General features: G+C 35.3%; 1 protein-coding gene across 1 annotated transcript in view; it reads left to right on the top strand.

The window, feature by feature from the left end:
* The first annotated feature begins 4,297 nt into the window (after nt 1-4,297).
* Nucleotides 4,298-24,560, top strand: part of LOC129228508 (protein 4.1-like) — a 109,165-nt gene continuing 88,902 nt past the window's right edge. Inside the window, exon 1 of the mRNA XM_054863188.1 lies at nt 4,298-4,411. The gene's annotated coding sequence lies outside the window, so the exon portion shown is untranslated. The remainder of the gene's footprint in view (nt 4,412-24,560) is intronic.

The following is a 24,560-nucleotide window of genomic DNA, read 5'->3' as shown; positions in this document are numbered from 1 at the left end:
TGCTTTCCGGATGACAAAAGGTTTCAAATTCATGCTGTCTACGGTGCTCATAAAAATTGTTAAACGTCTTTAGAAAATTTCTCACCAGAACAGAGCTTTCTGTCTGTGAAGACAGAGTTTTATCCTGCCGAACTCCGAAAGAAAAAAAAAAAAAAGAACAGAAAAAAACGAGTGCGCTTCATCAACTCTTCAGATGTAACAAACTTCCCAATACGTGAAATACACCGCCAACTCAGTCATTTCCATTCGGTCACTCGTCTGGTTTGCGCTAATTCTACATTAGCTATTAGTTTGTTTGGCACTCTTGGCTTCCTCAAGTTTTTCATCTCCAGCTCAGTCACTTTCCTATGCCCAGAGGCGTAGCTAGATCCGACTTTGGGGGGGGGGGTACTTCTTTTATATATATATATATATATATATATATATATATATATATATATATATATATATATGCAAATTTTTTTAGTATTAAAAAAAATAAGAGGCAGGTGAATCTTACATACTTTGGAATGGGGTGCCCCAATTCCGATACTTGTGTCATTCAACTTTTTTTTCTTTTCCCTCCATTTAATTTAAAGTGAAATTTTCTAGCAACGTCTTGTCAAAACCAGTCTATCCAAATCAGGGGGAAATCAAATATCTGATGAGCGTGTTCCGTTCATTTCAGTAACTGCTTAATTTGGCTAACACACATCTACAAAAAATATCAACTTTTTTTTCTTTTCCCTCCATTTACTTTGTTCTTATTTATGTTAATTTGCTTTGACGAATCGTTAATTCGAATAGCAACTTGTGTAAAACTGTGTCGACGGAACCATGTCTTTAAGAGGGGGTATTCATTCACCAATAGCACAGGAGGGAAAAATGACAAATAAAGATCTGACTTTTAAATGTTTCTTTGGAAAGCAAGAGAAACACAATTTATCACCTATATCTGAAACGCAAAAATCACGTTCTGTTTCGTTTTATCTTCAGTAGTTCAGTGTGTTTAATACATAATATTTTGCTTTTTAATTCCTATGAAGCATTTACTTGGGCATGCATGATGACACACCTCTAACGACCACTCGTTATAAAGACCTTTTTCTCTGGGACTCGTTATATCGAGCGTCGAATAGATACTTCCATTTCCACCTGTAAACTAAACTGGATGTTTGACTTTCAAGCAATACAAGACTTTTTCTTGAAAAAGATATGCTTAAAGTTTCTTTTACTGTCAAAATGATTCCTTAAACTCGCAATAAAGCACTTAATAATGCAATCTTTACTAATAATAAAGCTGAAAGTCTCTCTGTTCGGAGGATGCCTGTAGGATGTCTGGATTTCTTTCTGTGACGCGCAGAGCGCCTAGACCGTTCGGCCGATTTTCATGAAATTTGGCACAAAGTTAGTTTGTAGCATGGGGGTGTGCACCTCGAAGCGATTTTAAGAAAATTCGATGTGGTTCTTTTTCTATTCCAATTTTAAGAACAAAAAAATCATAAGATGGACGAGTAAATTACGAAATTAAAATAACGTGGAACCGTAACATGGGCACAAGCCAATTGCGAGATACGAAATTATCATAACGTAGAACCGTAACATGGGTACAAGCCAATTGGCGAGAAACTTCACCATACATTATTTCTAAATATACAGGCGAACCAAAAGACCTTTTAATTTTTCTATTAAGGGCAAAGCCGTGCGGGTACCACTAGTAATAGAATAAATACCTAGCAAAACTAATAAGGAGGAATTTTAATCAAAAGCCGATATTGTCTTTAGTATCGATTTCAAATTTTCACTATCATATTTCAAATTTCTATAAAAATTTTCTTAAAGCTCCCGTATCTCAAAACCTCTTTATCTCGATTGTTTTCTTTAATGTGAAATTTGAATTATACAGATTCGACTGTATGCAATATTCCCACTGCGCGGCTCATAAAATTAAACATATTTAACAAGTTTTAGAATCTATGACAAAGAAAGGCTGCATATACGTAGATTTAACAAAACAATCTCATTTCTCAAGCAAAGTGTCAAATTTCACTCGATTATCAAAAAATTGTCGCAGCAGAGGGCTTATGCTTGAGGGTCACACATGGAGCAGATTTTCAATGGCATTGGGGGGGGGGGGGTAGCGAAGTGAATTTTTGACCTTTGTTACTCAGAAAAAAGTCGTTTTGATTTTTTTTCTTTTTCTTCCTTTTTCTTTCTTTCTCTTCTCTCTTCTTTCTCTCTCTCTCTTTTTTTGAGACTAACGTTTCGGTGTGGGGTGTCCCAAGCCCCCTTAGCTACGCCCCTGCCTATGCCGTGCTGAGTGCTAATAAGCACGAAACTGCAGTACTCGGCTGGAAATGACTGAGCTGGCGGTGTATTTCACGTATTTCTGCCTTAGCCCTGGCATAGGGCGGTAACTTACTGAATAAACTTCCCAATGTTTAATTATTTTATTCTCGAAATTTATTTTTTTTTATTCCTAAATTCAGTTTCAGCAATAAAGGGGATATTGATTCCGATTTCCCCTTTATTGATTCCGATCAGGGCGGAATCAATAAAGGGGATAGAATTTGGGATAGAGTTCATGTCCATATTTGAGGGTCTCCGCAGCAGTTCCGTTCTAATACATTAGGCTCAGTGCCTTACTGCCGGGGAATTAAAAATTGTCCGCATAAGACTAGTGTCGGTATGTGTCCACTGCGAGGGATTTGACTGTATTTCGTACTTTTGAAAAAAAAAAAAAAAATTCTGGGGAGAGCGAAATGTTTTGACTGTTACATTGTTAAATTTTAGCAAAGAGACTTTTATACTTTTCGCGGGTGGGGCAAGGAGTTTTAAAAAATGCACATGAATCCTCCTAAAAATTGTCAACATAGGAGGATCTAAATTACATATTTTTTGCTATAACATTGGTGATGTGAGGGGAAAAGAACTTGGAAATTCAGAGCTCCCTTATGCCTTAAAAAGCGAATTTATAAGTTGTCTTTCATGACGTTAAAAGGTAAACGTTTTGGGAATGGAGAGGAGTTTCCGGGGTTGTTCTCGTTATGTTTTTTAATTAATCATGAGTCTAAAATATATTTAAATATAAATCAAATTAATCATAATAATAATAAAAACGAAGTATGGACTGTCTTTGGTAATGTAAGGGTAATAAGGAAGGCTCTTCGCGGAGAAAAATCTTAAACTGATGACTTAAAAGACACAAATTAAAGCCATCTTTAGTAAATTTTGAACAAGGGTTTGGGGTTCTCTCCCAAAATTTTTTCAAAGTGTAAACATTTTTTACATTTTTTAAACGTATTTTAAAACGTTATTTTCAGACTTCTCTTTTATTAAGTTAAGGAGGAACGAAGGGTTCGGAAGTTCTCGCAGTATTTTTCTTTCTTTCTTTTTTTTTTTTTTTTTTTTTTTTTGAACTGATGAAATCCTGAGAACTCAGTCTTGAACTCCCTTTGGCACTTCAGAAAAAGATCTCCGGATTTTTTTTTTATTCTAAATTAAATTTTTAAAAACGCCGTTTCACGCTATCTAGGGGACTATCTTCTTGATTTTTGCCCCTCAAACTGGAGTCTTTATAGCGCAAATTTAGGTCATCTTTGAATTTAAAAGGGAGAAAGGAGTGCGCTCGAGGTTTTTTCTCCCGGAAAATTTTCAAAATTGAAGTTTTAAAACTGAAATTTCAAACAATATTTGGGGACGTCAATGTTCGGGTAATCTCGCCCAGAAAGTTTTGAAATTGAAATCTTGAGGTTGAGGCAATGTTTGATGATAATAAAAGTACGGAGGCAATCGCCCCCCCCCCCGCCTTGCCCCACCCCCTCCCCCGAATCGCCGCCACTGATGTAAGAAAATGACAGGCCTGTCATCCTCCTTCCGAGGTATCCGAAGGGGAAAAAGATTAGCACTTGCACTGACTTGCACCAAAATTATGTCTTTTATATTTTGCCTTATTTAATTGTTTCAATTTTTTCCTAATCTTGTTCGTTCTCCCAGTAAAAATATGCATATTTCTGCCTGGAAAATGTCAAAATAAATGTAGAAATATGCTGAAAAAATTAAAAGACATAGTTTCTTTTATTTATTTATTTATTTATTTATTTTTGAACAGTGTAAATGCTTTAAAGTGTAATGTAATTATTAAGGAAGGATTTTCAGTATTGATCGTGAAGTTTAGTTTTTGATTTCGACAATAGATGGCGCCGCCTATTCAAGCCTTTAACATCATGGATGTAGTTTACATACAGCTAATTCCCACTCGACGCTAAGCTTGTCATTTTGTGTTGTCTGTTTGTATCTGCTGCTTTTCTCTTGTGCCGGTGTTTTGTTTTAGCACTTGTGAATGCGCGTAAAAATGAACATTGAAGCTGTTTTGAAACAATTATCATTGATATAACACAATTCCCAGTTGGAAGAGGAACAACAAGTAAAGGTGAGAGAAAATAATATAAAATATCTCCATTATTTATCAGCAGGTAATTTGTTTGCTTACTTCGTACTTGATTTCTAACGTAATTTTCTCTTTCAAAAGCCGAATGTTTTTTTAATGATATTTAATTTTACGTATGTCTTTTAGTGTATATGATTGCACTGAAATTTTTAGTTGTGTTTGATCTGAGTGTAGATGATTCAATAAATATTATGAATTGCAATTTGTACTTAATTCGTACAGATTGCTTATAATTTGCTGACAGTAATATTTACCTGCGTCTTCATTGTTACCTGCCTTCATTCAGGTTTAATTTTAAAGCAGTGGAATTCCTTCAGACACTTGATTTAAAAAGAAAAAAAAATACATCGGTCTTCTCCACATGCAGTTTCAAAGAATAGGCCCATCAGAAGAAAATTTCCAGTTAAGTTCGAGTTTTAGGAAAAGTTTTCTTCATGATAAGACTATAAAGCAAAGCTGTTCAGGGTGTATGGAGAACCTTCTGGTTTCTTTTGAAAAAAAAAAAGCATATATCCTTTGCTTTTTAATGAATTTCATGTTTTATATTTATTCTAATCAGTTGAGTCATTTCAATTTTTTAGGGAGGTTAAGGGGTAGGATGCATTCAATAAATGTTTTTTGAAGAACAACAGAAACCAGGCCTACAAATATGCATATATTCATTAGGTTTCAAAGTTAGGGGGGGGGGGTAATTGCCCCTCCTGACACCTCTAATTGATGGGCCTGATTCGAATGAATTTAAAAAATAACATTGTAAAAAAGTTACCCAATAATATCTGATAGTTATAATATTTTTGCGTAGGTTCTCACTATTTATTTTTCAAAAAAATTATTTTAGAAGTTTGTCATAGTTTCTAGCAGAGCTGTGGAGTCGGAGGAAAAATGACCGACTCCAGGAATTTAGAGCCTTTGACTCTGACTCCTTTGCCCCAAAATTAGTCTGACTCTGATTTCAACTCCACAAGTACTGGCCGAGTTGCAAACTTTGATCGAAAATGACTCTGACTCTTGAAATTTTAAACTTTTGACTCTGACTCCTTTACCCTTAAAATCAGTTTGACTCTGACTCAACAACCCTGGTTTATAGATGTGTGATACACCTGACCTTGCTATATGAGTAAAGTGACCAGGCATCCCAATTTTGGCGGGACTCTCTCTGGTTGAATGCCCTGCTAAAGTGGCCCATTCCCCCCTTTAACTCCCACTTTTCTGTCTAAGCTTCACTGAACAGGAGAAAATATAAGTAAACTAGAATTTACAGCACTTTTGTACGCATTCATTGTTAAATTTAAAATATCTTCTTTTATTCAAAGTAAACTTTTCGTTTTAAATCGAGGAATTTTTATGTTTGGGACAGGCAATGAAAATTCTTCCAACCCTATATATGACTAACGCCTTTGTAGGTATAAATTAGCTGTAAGCTTCTGTTATTGCCACCATATTGAGTTACTTTTAAACTTGAGTTCTTTATTTGGTATATTTGAATTGTATCTCATTTATTAGTTGTGTTCTTGTTTCAAAATTTAAGAATAATTGTCATGATTTCATAAAATCTGTATATAGCAAAGAAGAGGGGGAGGGGTAATTGAAGATTATTTTCTTAGGAGATCTGAATATCTTCAATTGGATTATTATTGAGTATTTAGGAAAAAAGACATTGCCTCTCTCCCCCTTGTCAGTGATATGTCCTGAATTTTAGTTTTAAAATTCTGGAAACATTAAATATGGGATGTATTTTCAGAAGAATAAAATATTCCAGTTTAGCCCAATATCCAAATTTTAAATTCTAAGTTACCCTGTGTACAGTTTCAGCATATATACCCTCTTATTTTTAAATTTATATATGTTATATGTTCTGTTATATTTACGACTTACAAAAGTGCTTTGAAGCAGATGACGAACATTTTATATATTTTCTCAAGAACAAACAGTGTTAAGTATTTAAAAACCTTCTTTTTTCCTGAACTCAAATTTAACTTTAAACATTTTCTTCTAAATGAGTTATTTCTTTTGTTTCTAAAGGGAGGAGAAGAGTCAAAATATGTGAGACTTGCTCAAAAACAATGCTTTTCCTTATAATAATACACAGGGATTCCCACCCCCAGGAGCAAGGGCGCCCCCCCCCCAAAAAAAAGAAAAAAAAACCTCACTAAACAGTACCCCCTAAAAAATTTAATGCCACAGGCTGCATCATGACCCCCCCCCTCCCCCCATAGTAGGAACCCTTGTTATACTTATTACATGTTCAGATCTACTCAAAGTACTTCAATAGTTCTTAGGGAGACGAACAAATGTTTCCTAAAACTCTTGGGTAATCAACAGTGCTGGTTTTAAACATGGAGAAAACCCAAGATGCATTTTTCTTTGTTAAAAAGTTAGAAACCCGAAACACTTGTCTGCAATATGGTTTATGAGATCCCTTATAGTCTCAAGCCTATTAATAGGTAAAATTTTAGAAATGTTTCGTAATGGGGCCTATGTTGTTTTTGCCTGGGGGCCTAAAAAAAAAAAATAACAATTCATGCGTCTCAAAATATTTGATGTTTTTTTTTTTTCACAAACTAGATAGTTTCAGCTAAATGCATATTCAAATTTGTATTTTTTTCATTTCTTCGTATTGTGGCACCCTTTTTCCAAATGAGCAATATTTATAATGTAAGTGATTGTGTGCAAATAATGATACTTGAATCAATGGTTCCTATCCTCCAACAGCAACGGCACATGTGCCCCTTAATGCAACAAAAAACAAACAAAAAAGAGAAATATACAATTAAAAACATTCCCCCACCCTAAAAATTTCAATACCTCATCATTTCCGTGACCTCTCCCCCTGTTTGAGGAGTCGGGGGAGGGGCTTGAACAAGACATAATTATAATTTATTGTTCAAGCAGGGTGAATTGTGTGTGTTGTATTTTTATCAGTATATTCAAGTCATGAATCTAGTATTGGTGAATACTTCGAAATCTATTTTTCCAAGAAGAATTAACCACTCACCCAACATGACTTATCCAAGCATTACCGCTCAATTTTTCAATGATTGTCCTTCAAATGACAGTTACATTGTCCGAATTTCCTGTTTTATTATGCAACTGTTGCAAATGCATCCAAATGCTTTCAACATTAATCTTTTGTATGAATTACACAAGAATTTTGCATCTTGTCGTATATTATTTTGAATTTTATTGTGGTAAAGAATCTAATTTTTTATTGTTATTAATTTGTTAATATTATTTTCAGATTTTAATTGTTTTTATTTAACCTGCATCTAAAACTCACATTAGTTTACTGAATAGTGATGTGTTAAAACTTACCAAAGTTTTGAAAATAAAGAATTATAGTTAATGTATAAACTTTTCATGCTGTGTATAATTATTAAGGCGTATATAATTACTTTCGTTTTCCCTTCTTCTATAACGTTTTGTTGAGATTTATGTGTAATATCTTTTTCTAAACATACTTTAAATAGAGAAGTGAGAACTTTTTTAATTTGGTTATGTTTTTACTATTATTATTATTATTTTCATGTAGTGATTAATTTGTTGAACTTTTATAATATCGTAGTTTATATTTAAATTTAGAGTTTGTTAGGGAAGTTACTTTTAGGAAGGATAGTCTACATTAAAGTACTGAATGCATGTATTTTAATCTCAAGAATGGAGAACTTTTCTTTTTCTTGTAACTCACTTCATTTTCATTATAAAATGAAAAAACATCGTTCTTTCTAGGAGCCATTTTTCCCCCTCTGCAAATTTACAGGGAATAAGCTTATGCTGCATGTATCCGAAAATAGAAAAGTATGTAACCCCCTCCCCCCGCCCCTTTCCCGAAAGACATCCCAACGTGTGGGAGGAGGAGGAGGAAAATCTCAAGTAACCGAGAATGAAAGTCCAACAATTTCTGAATGGTAAAATATGAGTATGCACACATACCTACATCTGATAAGAGGAATTAAGAATTTAAAACGAAGATTTCGATTGCATTATTATAGCCGTAATTTCTGAATCGTCGGACACAATTTGACCCAAATGAGTTTTTTTCTTTTTTTTTTTGGGGGGGGGGGTAGGTCACAGTGACCTCTCCCATTGATGCACCCCTAATCCAACATGCCGGCCAAAATCTTGAAAATAGAATTCAGAAATTTTGATTTTAAAATTCAGAAGAAAACAGAAAAACTCGAAAAATGGTGAGTCAGTGAGTTACAAATGATAAAGTAATTATCCTAAATAATCCTTCACAGATAATTGATTTTAGACCTCTTTGGTCATTTGTAATCAAATTTATCTTTTTCCGGGACGTGAATTAAACCGGCCGAGACACCGGGAATTTGTCTGAAAACCGGGACGTCTGGCAAGCCTAGATAAAAGTAGCACAACTTTATGCAACAAAATAAAAATTTCGGTTTTTTAAAAACTCTCCCTTTATACTTCACAAGAATTCTATTATTAATTATTGCAATGCAGAAAGAGCACTTTCAACAACTTCACAAAAAGGTAGCTTTGAGCTTCTTCAGAATTATTGAATGATGCAATAAGTTGTGTGCAATATTACCTTGTGTGTGTGTGTATAGAATGAAGAGTAGAAACTTATTTTATAACCCAGGAGGTTCTGAAACTCGATGCTGCAGTAGGAAGTGAGGGATGCAGGATGCAGAGTAGTTGTTAATAAAATAAGCAAATTTATTTCCAGGCTGAAATGAAGCAAGCAGGGATTTGGGGATTTTGGCCTTTTCAAAATTTTTAAAGAATATAGGTTTTCGAGAGTTTCCCTGTTTAAGTCATCAGTTTAAAGGCTGTTTTCATTTTATACCTGTTCCCCCTGTGACATAATATAATAGATGGATTTACCAAACAATTCTGAAGTCAGACGTCAGAGCGACAGCTGAGAGACTATTTACGAAGGTTCGCTGCTCCTCCTAATTTGACTCTTTTCTTATCACATATCTTCCGTCAAGAAATTCCATCTTTTAGCCATTGCGTGTATGGAATTGCAACCCCCTATAAACTTTCTTTTCTTTTAAGTTTGTTATTTCATGCCGATTTGTCGTGTGGTTTAGTGAACCCAAAAAAACTGGTTTCGCCACTTCGAGCTGCGCAATATTTTCTGTGTTCGAGACGCCGCCGTCCCATCTCGTTTTTGGAATTCGAAGGCGACGCTGTTGTGTCTTCGTTAATTTGCGTCGTACGAGAAGCCAGGTGCTCCAGACCATGCTGGAAATTAAGTTCATCAGCCGAGCCTCGGCCGAGCTGAGTTGTTATTATTTTTCCATGCTCATTACGAAGTTCTTTTTCTCGAAGGAAAACACACGCAATTATTCAAATGCAAAGGATAAGTACAAGAAGTTTTTAAGTGGTGTAACAATAGTGAGGTATCGTAAAGCAGGTATTTCAAAGTTTCTGGGGGGGGGGGGGGAGAGTAATACTCAATGCGTTTTACTAGAAAAAATTGTTTTAAAAACCTTGAAAATTAATTAAACATTTTATTTGTTTACAAACAGAAGATGGCAACACATATACATTTTAAATCATTGATGATCACTTTCCAACAATTAAATTCACAAGAATTGCGCATGGCGACAATCTATTATGATTCAACTTTCTTATTGTTGCATACTAGTTATAGTTATTTTTATTCGCACAAAAAATGGTAAAAATCAGTCCCCTTTGGAGCGATTGACGCCAAAATTAAATTCGCGCCTGTTTCCATGTAGATTCACATTTATTCCAAATTTCATCTGAAACAGGGGTTTCCAACATGTGGGTCGCGACCCCCAAGGCGGTGGCGAAGCATTTCTTAGGAGGTTGCGACATTATCCCTACATTTAAAAGCATATCAGTTCAGAATTTAAAAATTGAAATACATAGTGGAAAAAATAAGGTAGCATCAATACTTGATTGCAATGGCAAACCCAAGAGTTGCGCTATAGGGCTGCAGCGCCTCCCCCCCTCTCATAATAGAGTACCTGATCCCCCAATGCCCTCTTATATTATCTTAAACTTTGCTTTTAGGAGTTCAATCCCTACATCTTTTCGTGAAAGAGTCCCGAATTTACCTCCCTACAAAATCGTGCAAAATTTTGTCCTGTTTTTAGGACGTAATTTTTTAAATGTTTCGGGGGGAAACCCCATCTTATCTCCAAACTTAATCAAACATAGGCCAAGAAATTGGTTTTTAGGATTTTAATTTCGAAAAAAAATCCAAGGGAGTGTCTGCTATCCCCCTTCACATACTCGTAGTTAAAGATAGCATAAAATTTCGTTTTTAGGACTTAAAATTAAAAAAAATCCGGTTGAGGATCCCCAATTATTTCTTCTTGTCATTAAAGATAACTTCTGTTCTGCTTTTTGGACTTAATTTTCGAAAAGATTGATTGAGAGTACGCCCAATCCTCTCCCCTCCTCCCCCATTTTGTCTCAAATTTTGTTTTTGGAACTTCAATTCCGAAAAAGTTCCGAGGCAGAGACTTCAAATCCAAAACTCTTTCCTAACGTTTGCATAGATGGCCTATAACTGCGTTTTTAGAATCTAAAACTAAAAAAAATTCCCATGAAAAGTCGCCCGAAAACCCCTCTCTTCCCTTAACTCCAAAGATGGTCTGCAATTGATTTTATTTAGAACATAATTTTCATTTTCTAAAAACTAAAGGGCATTCCCGATTCTCCTCCCTCCTCCCCTATCGTTGAAACCGTCTAGAACTTCATTTTTAAGACTTCAATTTCTAAGGCGAAGTCTCGTAGCTTGAATCATTCATAAAAGTCCCTGAACATCTCCTCCTCTGAACACCACCAGAGATCATGTACACTAAAATTTTAGAACTACAATTTCGAACATTTTCTGGGGAAGGACCTTCGCGAATGTCATACTTACGTCTGTCGATTCATACTGTTAATTCTGTTTCTCTCGTTAAGCTTCAATGAAAGTTGGAGACCCTAATACTATGTATGCAATTCTAAAATAATTTTATCAAAAATATTTATTTTACAAGCCGTTTTTATACATTTGATGTTTTCACTTTGAGGATTGCAATCTCTTTGCATCCGCCAAGGACGATACAAGGGAGGAGCGATGGGGGCCATCGCCCCCATGAGCCGCCTCGCCTTGAGCTGAGAAACAGGAAATTTCTTCCTGCATATTTTCAATGCTGAAGTTTCAAAACCGTAATTTTACATAATATTCGATGGTGTTAGAAGAAAGGGAGCTCTTTCCAGGAATTCTTCCGGAATTGAAGTCTTTAAAACGCAATCGTAGCACATCTCTTATTACTCTGGGGATAGGGACAGGAACTTTCTACAGGAATATTTTCGAAATTGAAGTTCCCAAATCTCAATTTTAGACGATAGATGATATTATGAATAGGTAAACGAGGGGTTCAATGCACTCCTTCGAAAATTTTTAGAAATTGAAGTTCTAAAGAGTAAAGACTGAAAAACAATCGCCCCCTCCTTGAACATTTTCTGGATCCGCTATGGGAATCCGATTTTTCGAATTTTCGATGTTTAGTATGCTTTGTTAAGAGGTAAATAAAATATTTTTTATTTTTGTAAAAATCACGGACATTATAAGTTTTAAACGGAATTCTATGATCTTTAACAATGTCTTGGTTCAAAGAGTTAAATGCTGAACCCCTGCCTGAATTTCTTTGTTACAATTATTTTAAATACTATACATATAACATTTCTAGTATAATTTAACATAATGTAGAATGGTAAATAAATATTGATACTTGAGGGGTGCCCATCTCCCAGAAAGCGATGCCGCCCTCCCATACCCCAATACTCAAAAAACACTCAAGAATGATATTCTCAACAGAAAAGAAGGAAAACACTCAATTTTAAGTGTCATTGATGCAAGTTTGCACCCATCTCAAAAATCAAAAATTTTGCTTTTACATTTTTTTTTTTTTTTTTGCAAAATTTTATATTTTACAAAGTTAATTGATTTTTCACAAAAAAAAAAAAAAAACCGGACCCTGTAAAAAATCCTGGACAGTCCCCTGACTTCTGATCAGAACTTTTCATATATATTTCGAGTGCATCGTTATATTTGAGTTAAGTGATAATCAAAAACTTATTTTATCGAATTCAGAAATTTTATTCTGCACTCTCTTGCTTACGTTATGAGAACAGCCAAAAATAGGCAACCTGTGTCATTGATATGTTAATATTGTTTAGTCCAGTCAATGAGTGCTCAAAACAGGGGTGTAGCGTGCATGGAATATGCGATAATTTTTGACTTCAGAATATTGTTAGGGATAGTTAGTAAGTAAACATACTAAAAGTCCCCGACCCTGGGGGGGGGGGAGCTAAAGGTGGGAGGGAGGGGCAAGAAAATTTTGGGTTTTTCGAGAAATGTCCAAAACGGTGGAAAAAATGCGTTTAAAATAAAAATTCAAGCTAAATAAACTTACTATGAAACTGTTTCTACACATATTTGTCAAATTTCCAATAATTTTCCGGGTATATGTTATGAAAAATCGATGATTTTCGGAAAAATTCTCTCTTTTTGTCAAACATTTGCTCCTAATGCCTCCCAGGATCAATATTCATGAAAATTATTAATGACAAGGTTGTAGAGCTTTAAATTTCCTTCAATTTAATATGCTACTTTGTTATATTTTATTCAACCAATCAAAAGTTACAGAATTTCAAACACGCACTTTCATGGCAAAAAATGGAACACTTGCCATTCAAAAATTTCAAACTGACTCGAAAAGATCACGCACTTCCTCTTTCTTCAATGAATTCGACAATCCTGATGGACAATAAAGAAGTATTTGTGGATTACTACAACACAAATGATGTTTAAGGATTGGGGGGGGGGGTCGTAAAATTGTGACTTTGTGACAAGGGGAGGGAAAGAGTAAGAAGTGTGACATCAAGCATTTTTAAATACGAATATTATAAAAATTAATTTATGAAAAGTACTTTGTGACAATTGGGGAGGGGGTAAAAATGTTGAGAAAAAGTGTAACATCATTTATAGACAGCCCCTTACCAAGATTTGCAGAACTACGTATATGCAGTATGAATTAGCTCCATAACCCATTGACCCTGGGGGGAGGGGAGTTAAAGGTGGGAAGGGGAACCCAAATTTTGTGATTTTCGATTATATCTCTTAAAAGGCAGGAAAAATGTGTTCCGAATAAAAGTAAAAGTTAACTAAATTTATTGTGAAATTGTTTTTATACATATATGTCACATTTCCAGTGGTACGCGTGTAGGTACGCGTTCTTGAAAACCAATACTTTTCGGAAAAAAAAAATCTGCTTTTTGTCGCTGAGCGTCTGTGCCAAGCAGGCGCTCCAGGGATCTTGTGCAGCAATCATGTGACATTTACTCTGACAGTTTTATGTGTCTTGAAAATCCACCGGCTGAACACTTAAGCTGCAGATTCAAACCTGATACCAAAGAAATACGAAGCCTATTCCCAATCACAGCGACACCCAGCTGACAAGCAATCAAAAACTATGAAGTTCTAGCATGTACTCAATTCGTTACTCTTATTGAAATCAATATGTGACGCTATAGCTGGATAATGAAAAATTTTAATAGAAATAAGGTAAATGTAGCTGACCAGCAGCACCTTTTTGTAATTATAGTTTTTAATACATTATTACTAATCATATTTTGAAAGTGTTTATATGGAATATGGACTGACAGTAATTAGAAAATGAAAATATCATTAAGGTGACATCTTGATTCTATTCTGAGGCGGAAGGGTCATATCACCAGCAGTGGAAAAGTTGTTCTTAGAAATTAGTAATGTATTGATGTCATCGTCGTCCCCTTCGTCCTGGATAAATATATTGATTCCGTTGTTGCAACTGCCCTTGCAGAGCAAGCTTGCGACAGAGTAGTCTAATGATGATTTTCTACAAGTGATCTACTGGTCACTTGAAGAAAAGCAATCTGTCAAAATCATCTTCAAGATTCCGTCAGGAGCAACATCCGATTCCGAGAGTTTCAGCACGAGTTGGTCATTCCTCCTTTCCTAAACCCCCAATCCAGTACTTCACCATTATGTTCCTAGCTTCAGGTTAACTTAGTGATACGGCAGAGTTAGAGATCAGTCTTTACGTTAGCAGCTACTTTGATAAATGATCTGTAACGGAACTCATTGAGGGACTTTTCTGTCGCTGGAGCACCGTACCTTGAGAGATACATATGACCCCAGCTGCCTCAATGGATTCAGGGGAAGAAGAACCGTTGATATATACCTTAGATACATGTTGTATGATTTTAGATTTCTGGCAGAATGTTGTGATCAGTTGGGGATTTGGCTAACAAGAGGACAACCAGGAGTACTTCCTCTCAAATGATAGTTACCGAAGAATTTTGCCATCTGATCCGTCTTCGCAATATCAACGTCAACATCACCTAAAGCTCGGAGCGTATTTGTCTCATTTTTCAACAGCTTCGTCATTAGCGGATTTGTCAGCTGACTGATATTATGAAAGTTTAATAGAAACCTTCTTGTGTAACCGTCGTTTCAATTTTCTAACTGACGTTGATGTACATACGGTTTATACGGTCGTCTCTTTTTGCCTAACAGTTTTGTAGACTATAGGTATCCTCAGTAACAACAAAATTCAAATTTAATTAAATCAATGTCGTTATTAATTTCCATAAACAGTGTATAGTACTGACTTTCTGCACGTCTTCAGTTCACCTATTCATACTGCATACAAGTAATTTTGCAAATCTTCGCCCGATTTCTTGGTAAAGGGCTGTCAATAAATAATATCACACTTTTTTTCGACATTTTCAACCCTCTACCTCCCCCCTCCCTTCCTTTTGTCACAAAATTCGTTTTACAAGCTACTTTTCAAAAATATATTCGTATTAAAAAATGCTTGATGTCACACTTCTTATTTTTTTCCTTCCCCCTTGTCACAAAGTCGCAATTTCACCCCCCCCCCCCCATACCTTAAACATCATTTGTATTGTAGTAATCCACAAAAACTTCTTTATTGTCCATATGGATTGTCGAATTCATTGAAGAAAGAGGAAGTGCGCGATTCTTTCGAGTCAGTTTGAAATTTGTGAATGGCAAGTGTTCCATTTTTTTGCCATGAAAGTGCGTGTTTGAAATTCTGTACCTTTTGATTGGTGGAATAAAATATAACAAAATAGCATATCAATTTGAAGGAAATTTAAAGCTCTACAACTTTGTCAATGACAATTTTCATGAATACTGATCCTGAGAGGCACTAGGAGCAAATGTTTGACAAAAAGAGAGAATTTTTCCGAAAATCATCGATTTTTCATTACATATGCTAGGAAAATTACTGGAAATTTGACAAATATGTGTGGAAATAATTTCATAGTAAGTTTATTTAGCTTGATTTTGTATTTTAAACGCGTTTTTTCCACCGTTTTCGACATTTTCTCAAAAAACCCAAAATTTTCTTCCCCCTCCCTCCCACCTTTAGCTCACCCCCAGGGTCAGGGACTTTTAGTATGTTTACTTACTAACTACCCCTAACCACGTTCCGAAGTCAAAAATTATCGCATATTCCATGCACGCTACAATGTGTTCATTGACTGGACTATGTTACCAGATCTGCGGAGTAGCAGTCGGATTGATTTTGGGGTATAGGAGTCAGGGGCTGGAGTCGAATGTAATGGTAATTGATACGTAATTGGGGGATCTCAAATTGCAGAAGTCGGTCGTTTTTCCTCCCACTCTGCAGCCCTGATTGTAACCATGTTATTTCGTTTCAAATAAACTCCTTGAATAAACGCAGGGGTTCCCACGAGGGGAAGGGGGAGGGGGGCATGGCGCAGACTGCGCCATTGAAATATTCAGGGGGTACTTTCAGACAGTTTTTGATCTGATTTGGAGGAGGGGTACGCTATTGGCCTGGGGGGGAGGCAGGGGCGCCCTTAATGTTTAAACGAAATATGAAGGACTTAGCCCAGGACTTCCTAAAGTGGTTGCCGCGAGACCCTGGGGTGCCACAAAGAGAGGTTGGGGTGCCGTGAGAAAATTTTAGTTCTTCAAAGGGTGCCTCAACCAGAAAAGTATAGGAATCCCTGAGCCTACATTTGTCAAAATATTTATGTTGCCTCAAAAGAAAGAAAAAAAGCGACACACACAGGTGACTGAGATAAAATAAAAAATCTCAGAATATCAAATGACAGGTATCGTAGAAAAGACTAGTTCATGAAAAACAAATGCACAGATAATACTAGTAGAAATGTAACAAGACATCACTTATTAAAAGAATGGATATAAATTTGGATGGGGCGTGTCCCCGTCAATTCCTGTAATGATGGTTTGAGTTGAATAATGAATTTCGCAGCTCGAATTCCCACTGCGTTGTGTTCGTCTTATTGGTGCGTTATATATGTTTCGATCACTGAAAACTTTGGAAAAATGGAAATATATATTTTAATGGGGGATTAAATATGTATAAACTTTTCAAGATCATTGCGATGCTCTTTGCACTTAGTAGTGTATGTGCATTGAGTTTCAGTTTCTCTAAGTTATTTTATTGGACTTCAATAACTTCCTTTCGGAATGCATCGTTTATTATTATTACAGCGGCTAAAATTTTCGACAATGTGCAATAGCAATTCATCCTATTTCAAGTTTTTTCCCCCCTCCATGCTTACGTTTACCGTTCAGTCGTCAACGTATAATTTTTGCATTGATTTTAGAGCGAATTTTTACGGTAACTCTTTTTGTGATAAATACCGTTTTACGGAGAGATTTTTTTGGAATCGCTTCGTTTTTCTTTCCGCTCTCTCCGTTTGTTCTTTTTTAATGTGGATGCAAGTATTTTTTTTAGCATCTCTCATTTGAGTGTGCTTGCCTCTACCGAACACTAGACTATTTTCGGATATTACCTCATATATATAGTGAGATGCCCCCCCCCCCCTCCCGTCCTATCCTACTGCATAAGAAAGAATTGCATCAGCTCACTTTCTTCGAAAGCAAACAAAAAGATTGTAAAAGATACTTTTTTTCCAAATTTGTTGGCAAGGAAAGTTAAATGGAATTCTAATAAATGGCTCACCATTGAGCGGGAAAAGAAAATAGAAATAAGAACTTTATAACACGCAAATTATAACTCTGCGGTAGAGAATTCATAGTTTTATATCTATATATGCATAAAAAAAAGTCAAACGAATTGGGAAATTCTGTCTGTGGCGGGGCTGTGTCCAAGAGATCCCATAGCACCTACAGCATTGAAATTTCGTGAAAAATTTCTTCAGGCCCCTGGAGTTTGCACTTTTTTTTAAAATTTCGACTTAATTTTTTAAGCTAATATTTCGTATAAATTGCCTATTGAAAGTATGAAATATTTTCACCCCTTTTAACACCCTATATCATTCAAAAGAACTTTCTTTTCTGCATCAGATTGTGCTTGTTTCTGTTTTCTCAATAACTTTGGACAACAGATATAAATGTTTCTAATTTAGCTAAAGTCATGGTCATGAGCTCAAAGTCCAAGCTCGGAGCTAAAAAGCAAAATATAACTAGAGACCACGAATTTGAACGCGACTTTTGAAACATACAAAAGAAAAAAAAAACGTACGTTTTTCTATGTTTATTAGGTCCTTAAGCTGTGAAATTTGGTACAAGTTAATTTGGGCCCTTGGGGGTGCTCTTTAACGCGTGTTTTTTTTTTTTTTTTTTTTTTTTTTAATAATTTTGTTATACATACTTTTATTAAGTTCTTTTTCTCTGGGTTGGAGTGGAATTTTAATATTTTTCTAAATTTAATGAGATTTTTATTGAAACTATTTTCTACGGGAAGCGAAGCACGATTTTTATTTTGTTCTAATTGTAACATATATTTTAATGTAATTCTGCTTAATAGGCGCTTTAAATCTTCTCAAACCAAATAAGATTGCAAAACAATCTTCGGGGGTAGATGAGCGGCAACGAGCGGAGGGAAGAGCCTTTCATAAAACTTCTTTACCTAAAACATAATGTTTACAAGGAACAATTTTTGTGCAAGATGAAATCCTCCCATAGACATAAAATTATTGAGGTGCCGACGCCGCGTTTTATCATCAGAAAATCTCTCGAATAAACCTTGTAATTTTACCAGATGAGTTTCTAGATGTGATTTCTTTGATATCACTTAGGTGCTACCCTACAATTTAAATGTATAAGAAAATGAAACCACGTGATGTGCTGCAGAAAGGAGGTGGAAAATCACGTTTCGTAAATTATATGATTCTTCAATAAAGTAATACTCCGTTGCTGGTATTGTTTGCAATATCCGAGTCCGTACTTTAAGGATTAGATTGCAGATCTGTATGAGTTTCCTACAAATTCAGCATCGGGAGATAAAAACTGAACCACTATTTACTCGCGAGACGGTTTCTAAAATTATTGTTATTAAACAGGCGTCCAACCACTTTGGCTTGCATCTGTGGTTATTTTAACTTTATGAGCTTCAATTTTAGCAGGTCTGTGGCTCTCTCGATTTGCAATCTTGAAAACTTACAAAGGATTCGGGTCGCAAAAAAGTTGAGAGGCAGTATCTTCGAGTGTTGTTGAACTACCAGTTTTAGCATCATTACCATGGGCTGATCCAGGGAGGGGGCCATATGGGCTATGGTCCTCTCCGAGGAAATTTCAAGAATAGTTAAAATCCCCCTTTTTTTTTTGAGCAAAAATGCAAAAAATTTCCCTAAACAATGAGATGGGGCCATGGCCACCCTGAGAAAGTTTCAAAAATAGTTGAAAACTTTTTTTAGAGCTAAATATTTAAAAAAAAATCCTTATTATTCCTCGAAGTCTAACAAAAATATAAAAACAAAGCCGGGGAGCCATAAAACCACACTGAGGAAGTTACAGGTATAGGTTTTTAAACACTCTTTCCTAGCTTAAATTGAAAAAAAAAAAAAAAAAAAAAAAACTTCATTGTAATTCATGTGAAGTCTAACAAGAATGGAAACAATGTCAGAGGGAGGGCATGGCCACCCCACGAAAATTTCAAAAATATCACGTGTATACCAAATATTTGGATTCCTTTAGCATAATGGGCTCGTCTTGTTAGATGTGTTTACTTCCGCCATGGGGGAAAGAAAAGGAATATATGTTAATAAGTGTCCGATAAAAAGTTATACATTTAATGATTGCGCATTAAGTTAAAGTTAGATTTAAGTTTTAACCTGACTTTATTTCAGTGCTATGTAATTATTCTTCATACCCTTTTTAATATGGGACCCTCCAAACCACTCCTTACCAAAGATCGTCTACAAACTCCATTTTAAAAAATAACGTGTTAAAGTTTCCAGTGAAAGGTCCGCCACCTCTCATTTTCGCCTACATCGTTCAAGAACGGCTTAAATTTGTTTTAAGTGCTTGAGTTTCTAAATGTTTCCGGGGTAGAACTCCTCCCTCCCTAACATCATTGAAAGTCTTCAAGAATTACGTTTCTGGAGCTTCCAATTTCGAAAAATTGCTGGTCCTCTAAAAGTTACTCACGAATCATGGTTTGTCTACATTTGCAATTTAAAGAGTTCAATTTTGAAAAAGTTTAGGAGTGAACCTCAGAATCTCTTCAACCCCTAACCAAAGATAGTATAGAATGCGTTTTTAAATCTATAAATTAGTAAAATTTCCTGGGGTGGGCCTTTTAATCTCTCCTCCCCTTAACATCACCAAAAAAAAAACCGTCTAAAACAGCCTTAAAGCTATAATTTCCGGTGGGGGGGGGGAGCGCTCCAAACCTCTTCCTCCCTACCATTACCAAAGATAATTAGAATGCATCTTTAAGACTGCAAATTAGAAGAATTTCTTGGTGAGGGCCCTCTAATTTCTCTTCCACATATCATTACGAAAAGATCGTATTAAACTGCGTTTTTGGCTCTACAATGGCAAAAAAAAAAAAAAAAAAAACGCCGGAAAAACCCCGAAACTCCCTCTCTTTAACATTGTTGGAGATAATGTTTGCATTTTTAAGATTTCAATTTCGTAAAAAGGGGCCGGGGGGGGGGAGGGTCGCAACTGAGCCATTAATATTACGAAAGACAGTTAAAATGCATGTCTAAGATTACAAATCAGAAAAATTTTCTTAGATGGACCCTCAAATCTCTCATTCCTCTAACATCATCAAAAATCGTCTAAAACTGCATTCTTACAGCTACTATTTCTAAAAATAGACAGGGGAGCGCCACCGAACCTCTTCTCCCCTAACATTACCAAAGATCGTCTAAAATGCGTTTTTAAGACTACAAATTCTAAAATTTTCGGTTTGGGGGGGGGGATGACCGTCGGACCTCCTTTACTTCGGAGTTCATAATATACTTACGGTTGGTTCATATCGGCTTCCTTTTAAATCAGAAGTTCTATACAGTCGCCTCAGATCACATTAGTGATTACAGGAATATCACTTTGAGGCGACGATATATGCACACGTTTGTTAAGAAAAGATGAAAATTGTTGGGAAGGTTACAGCCTTTATGTTAAACTTGCGTCGCCTAGTGAAAATTCCTTAAAAAATGCTCTAGTTAAAGGTGGGTTATATTAATATTTTTAAAATTAAATTTTTTTCCAAAACATCGTATTTTTCTAAATGGCCCCCTCCGAGAATTCTGTCTGGATCCGCCCCAGATCATTTCATTGTTGAAGAGAGAGCCTCAACGCGGGTTATTATACCGGAAAATGTTACCGAGCCCTGGTATTAGATCTCATTATCTGAAACTAGTTTTGGATATCTCCCTGGATTGTTTGCTTTCTTGTTATTAGAGTGAAACTGATATGGACTACTCGGCTATAGGATGTGGGGTTAAGCCCCGTAGAACTCTTGGTATGAAACCTTATTGCCAATCCTAGTGTGAATATAGTATGTATATTTATCTGGTACTCCCCCCACCCCTCGTGCAACCAGATTAACTCAAATAGATTAAGCTATTTATTGCACCAAAAAGCGCAGCAGAAATTTTTAGAACACAATTGGTCTGGTCACTTCTTTTGCACGCGTAAGTAGTGTAGTTCGAAAAATCAGAAATTTTAGTAACGTTGATCTAATACAATAAGTAGTGTTGACCTGAAAACTAGGGTTTCATCTAGTAGTATTGATCTAAAAATCAGTTAAGTAGCGCAAATCTAAAACTAAGGAGTGTAGGTATAAAATAATAGTTTAAAAAACTAAAAAAACACGCTTAAGTAGCAAAATGAACTAAAAAGGTAAAAATAATCTTTGGATGACAAGTTTATAAAATAAGTGACCAAACACTTAATTTTACTGTAATAGAAAAAAAAGCGTGGGGGGCTGCCTATTTACATTTTTGCATGGATAACAAGTGGAAGAAATTTAGGACAACTGATAAGAAGCCCCCCCCCCCCCACGCTTTTTTTCTATTAAATTAAAATTAAGTGTTTGGTCACTTACTTTATATACTTGTCATCCAAAGATTGTTTTTTATTTTTTAGTTCATTTTGCTACTAAAGCGTGTTTTTTAGTTTTTTAAACTATTATTTTATTTTTTTTACTTTTTAGTTCAGATAATTTGATTGTAGAATATTGCATTATCATCGTGTCTGAGGTTGCATTCCAAATTTTAAAAGAATCCGATAACAAAAAGTGGACGAAAATTGAATTGCAAGATTATAAATTTAATTTCGTTGTAGACGGGATTTAGAACGCACGTCCAATGATTCCCGGAGGTGAACGTCAGGGAAGCCCCGCGCCTTAGACCGCTCTCTACGAACGCTCATAAAGTGGTGGAATGTACTAACAGTAATAAGCCACTAGCTTTTAATCCAAAAGAGAGTCACTCACAAACATACAAGTGAAGCTAATAAAAGCGTGTTAAAAATTAGGTTTCAACTAGTCAGCTTTCGGTGACCTTGGAAGGTTCAATGTTATTGGAAGGGAGAGGCGATGAAAGAAACAATATTGTCCACAAAAACAGATTTTGGAATTAAAAACGTTTGCATTTATCTACCTTCAGTTAATCATTACCGAAAATAATTGTCTTTTGATAGTGTGAAAGTCGGCGGATTATCTCTAGTTTACTGCATCCTCTTTATATATAATAGCCGATGATCAAGTAACCCGCGTGTTTCAACAATGAAACTCGCGCCACGGCGTGACAATTTGATAATATGTTTTGGTAATGTTTAACATGCAGGGAAAGGCTTTATCGTGACAAGGCTGAACTCGATCTGGTAACTTAACTGTTTTACTGGTACGACTGTCATTTCACGGGGATGAAGAAACGAAAAAAGGATCAACAGTAATCGCTACCTACTGGAGTTTAGGGTAAATTCACTGGAGTTAGGATTACAATTTCAACTATCAAAATATCACCGAACAGGCAATGGCTTCGTTCAAATGTAGAAGCAATTTTCACCCGTCATATCTTGCCGGGCGACTTTTTAATTACGTAATATTCAGTTAATTTACAATTATCAATAATATTTAATTAATTATAGTATAGATTCAGGAGGAATGGAATGGTGGTAGGAATGGGACAGCTGCTTTTATGTGCCGAAAATAAAATGAAAGATTATTTCTAGCTTGTCCAGTAGATGCTTTTAGACCCTTGGTTTTTAACTTGTTACATCTGCTGGGGGGACGAGCTAGAAATAATTTTTCATTTTATTTCGGCATAAATGTAGCTGTCACATTCCTCCTGACTCCCTCCTTACTTAAAATTAGAGAGAACGTTCATCCGATTTGTTAAATAGTGTAAATGTATTATACCATTGTAATATGAAACGGATGTAGTCTGTGATTTCTTCTGCCTCTGGTTCAATAATAATATACTTTTCTATCTGTTTTTCTTTTCCTCTCTACGGTTTGTGAGACACAGTACCTTGTTGAGCTCATTATAACGGAGAAAAAAAAAACACTCCCAATTTGTAAAAAAAAATTTTTGCAAAATAAATTTATTCAAAATTACTATTATGTATCGTATTATGTTTTTCGTCCGCAACTCTAGACTTTTCAAGCGAGGTTTCGGGGGTTTCTCGGCCCCCCAGCCTCAAGTTGGCAGTGCCCCAACTCGAGCCCCCGAACCTGTTTCAGATCCGGTTCGGTACCGTTTTACATCACGAAGGTTAAACTTGCGCACCCACTGTCACAATTTTAGCATAACTTCATCGAATGCCGCTTGTGTTAATGCAAGGAATTACATATTTTATACTCAATCGAATTCAAATTCGTTCGTGTTATTCATTGAAATTTCTTTCGCTATGTATGAAAAATGGAAAAGATTTTTAAATCAGGCTGTAAATTTTAAGAAAAATGAACTTCTGCCGTATTGTTTAGCAATGTATCAGTAGGTACCTACCTCTTCTAAGCGGATCGTCACTAGTCTTATTTTGCACTCTTTGAAATGCAAATAATATACAGTAGAACCTCTCAAAAGGGACTGGACCTTTAGTCTCTTAAATAGAGATGTCTCTTGTTCGGAGGTATATGAATTGATGAATGTTGGTGTATTTAGTAAAATATTGTAACGCACATAAGCAATAAACCTTTGAGATTAAGTATTAAGAATGCTTTCTAAGTAAAACTTAAGAGTTATTCAAACTGAAAAAAATAATTATTTTAAAAATTAAAATTCGATCAAAAATTTAGCAGAATTAAAGTTACTAATTTATATAAAATAATTTTGAAGTAATTTGTTTCATGCAGTTGCTTTATGTCATATAATTTACAATGGAGTGCAATGTGCTCTAAATAATATAGTGTGATCACATTTTAATTTTTCTGTCAAAAGCTTTTGGACCGTCTATTATCGGTCGGAGCTGAACCTATATGAAATTCAATTCATATGCATTTATATATTAATTACTGCATTTTTCTCTGCAACTATCCCTTAGTTAGAGTGTCCTTTAATCAGAGGACGTAACTTAACGGACCCTTAAAGGACTACTGTAATACTATGACTATTTTTCTGTTCTTTAAATTATTTACGTCTATATAAACTTATCGATGAAATATAAAAAATGTTTTTTGAATCTAATCATCACAACACTCAAAAATTGTATTTAGGTGAAATCTAAAACACCCAATAAAATTTAAATTAGGAGCTAAGAGAAGAAGAAATATAGGCGGAAAAGTTAAAGCAATTCATTCAAAGCTGTATATCTCCGATTTCTTCTTCCAAATTTTTAATGAAAATTTTATTGTCTGTTTTAGAACTAGCAATTTAA

The sequence above is a fragment of the Uloborus diversus genome, chromosome 8 (assembly GCF_026930045.1).
Source record: "Uloborus diversus isolate 005 chromosome 8, Udiv.v.3.1, whole genome shotgun sequence".
In the NCBI taxonomy this organism is placed as follows: domain Eukaryota; kingdom Metazoa; phylum Arthropoda; class Arachnida; order Araneae; family Uloboridae; genus Uloborus; species Uloborus diversus.
Note: the sequence above shows the minus strand (reverse complement) of the source record. Positions and strands in the feature narration are given on the sequence as shown.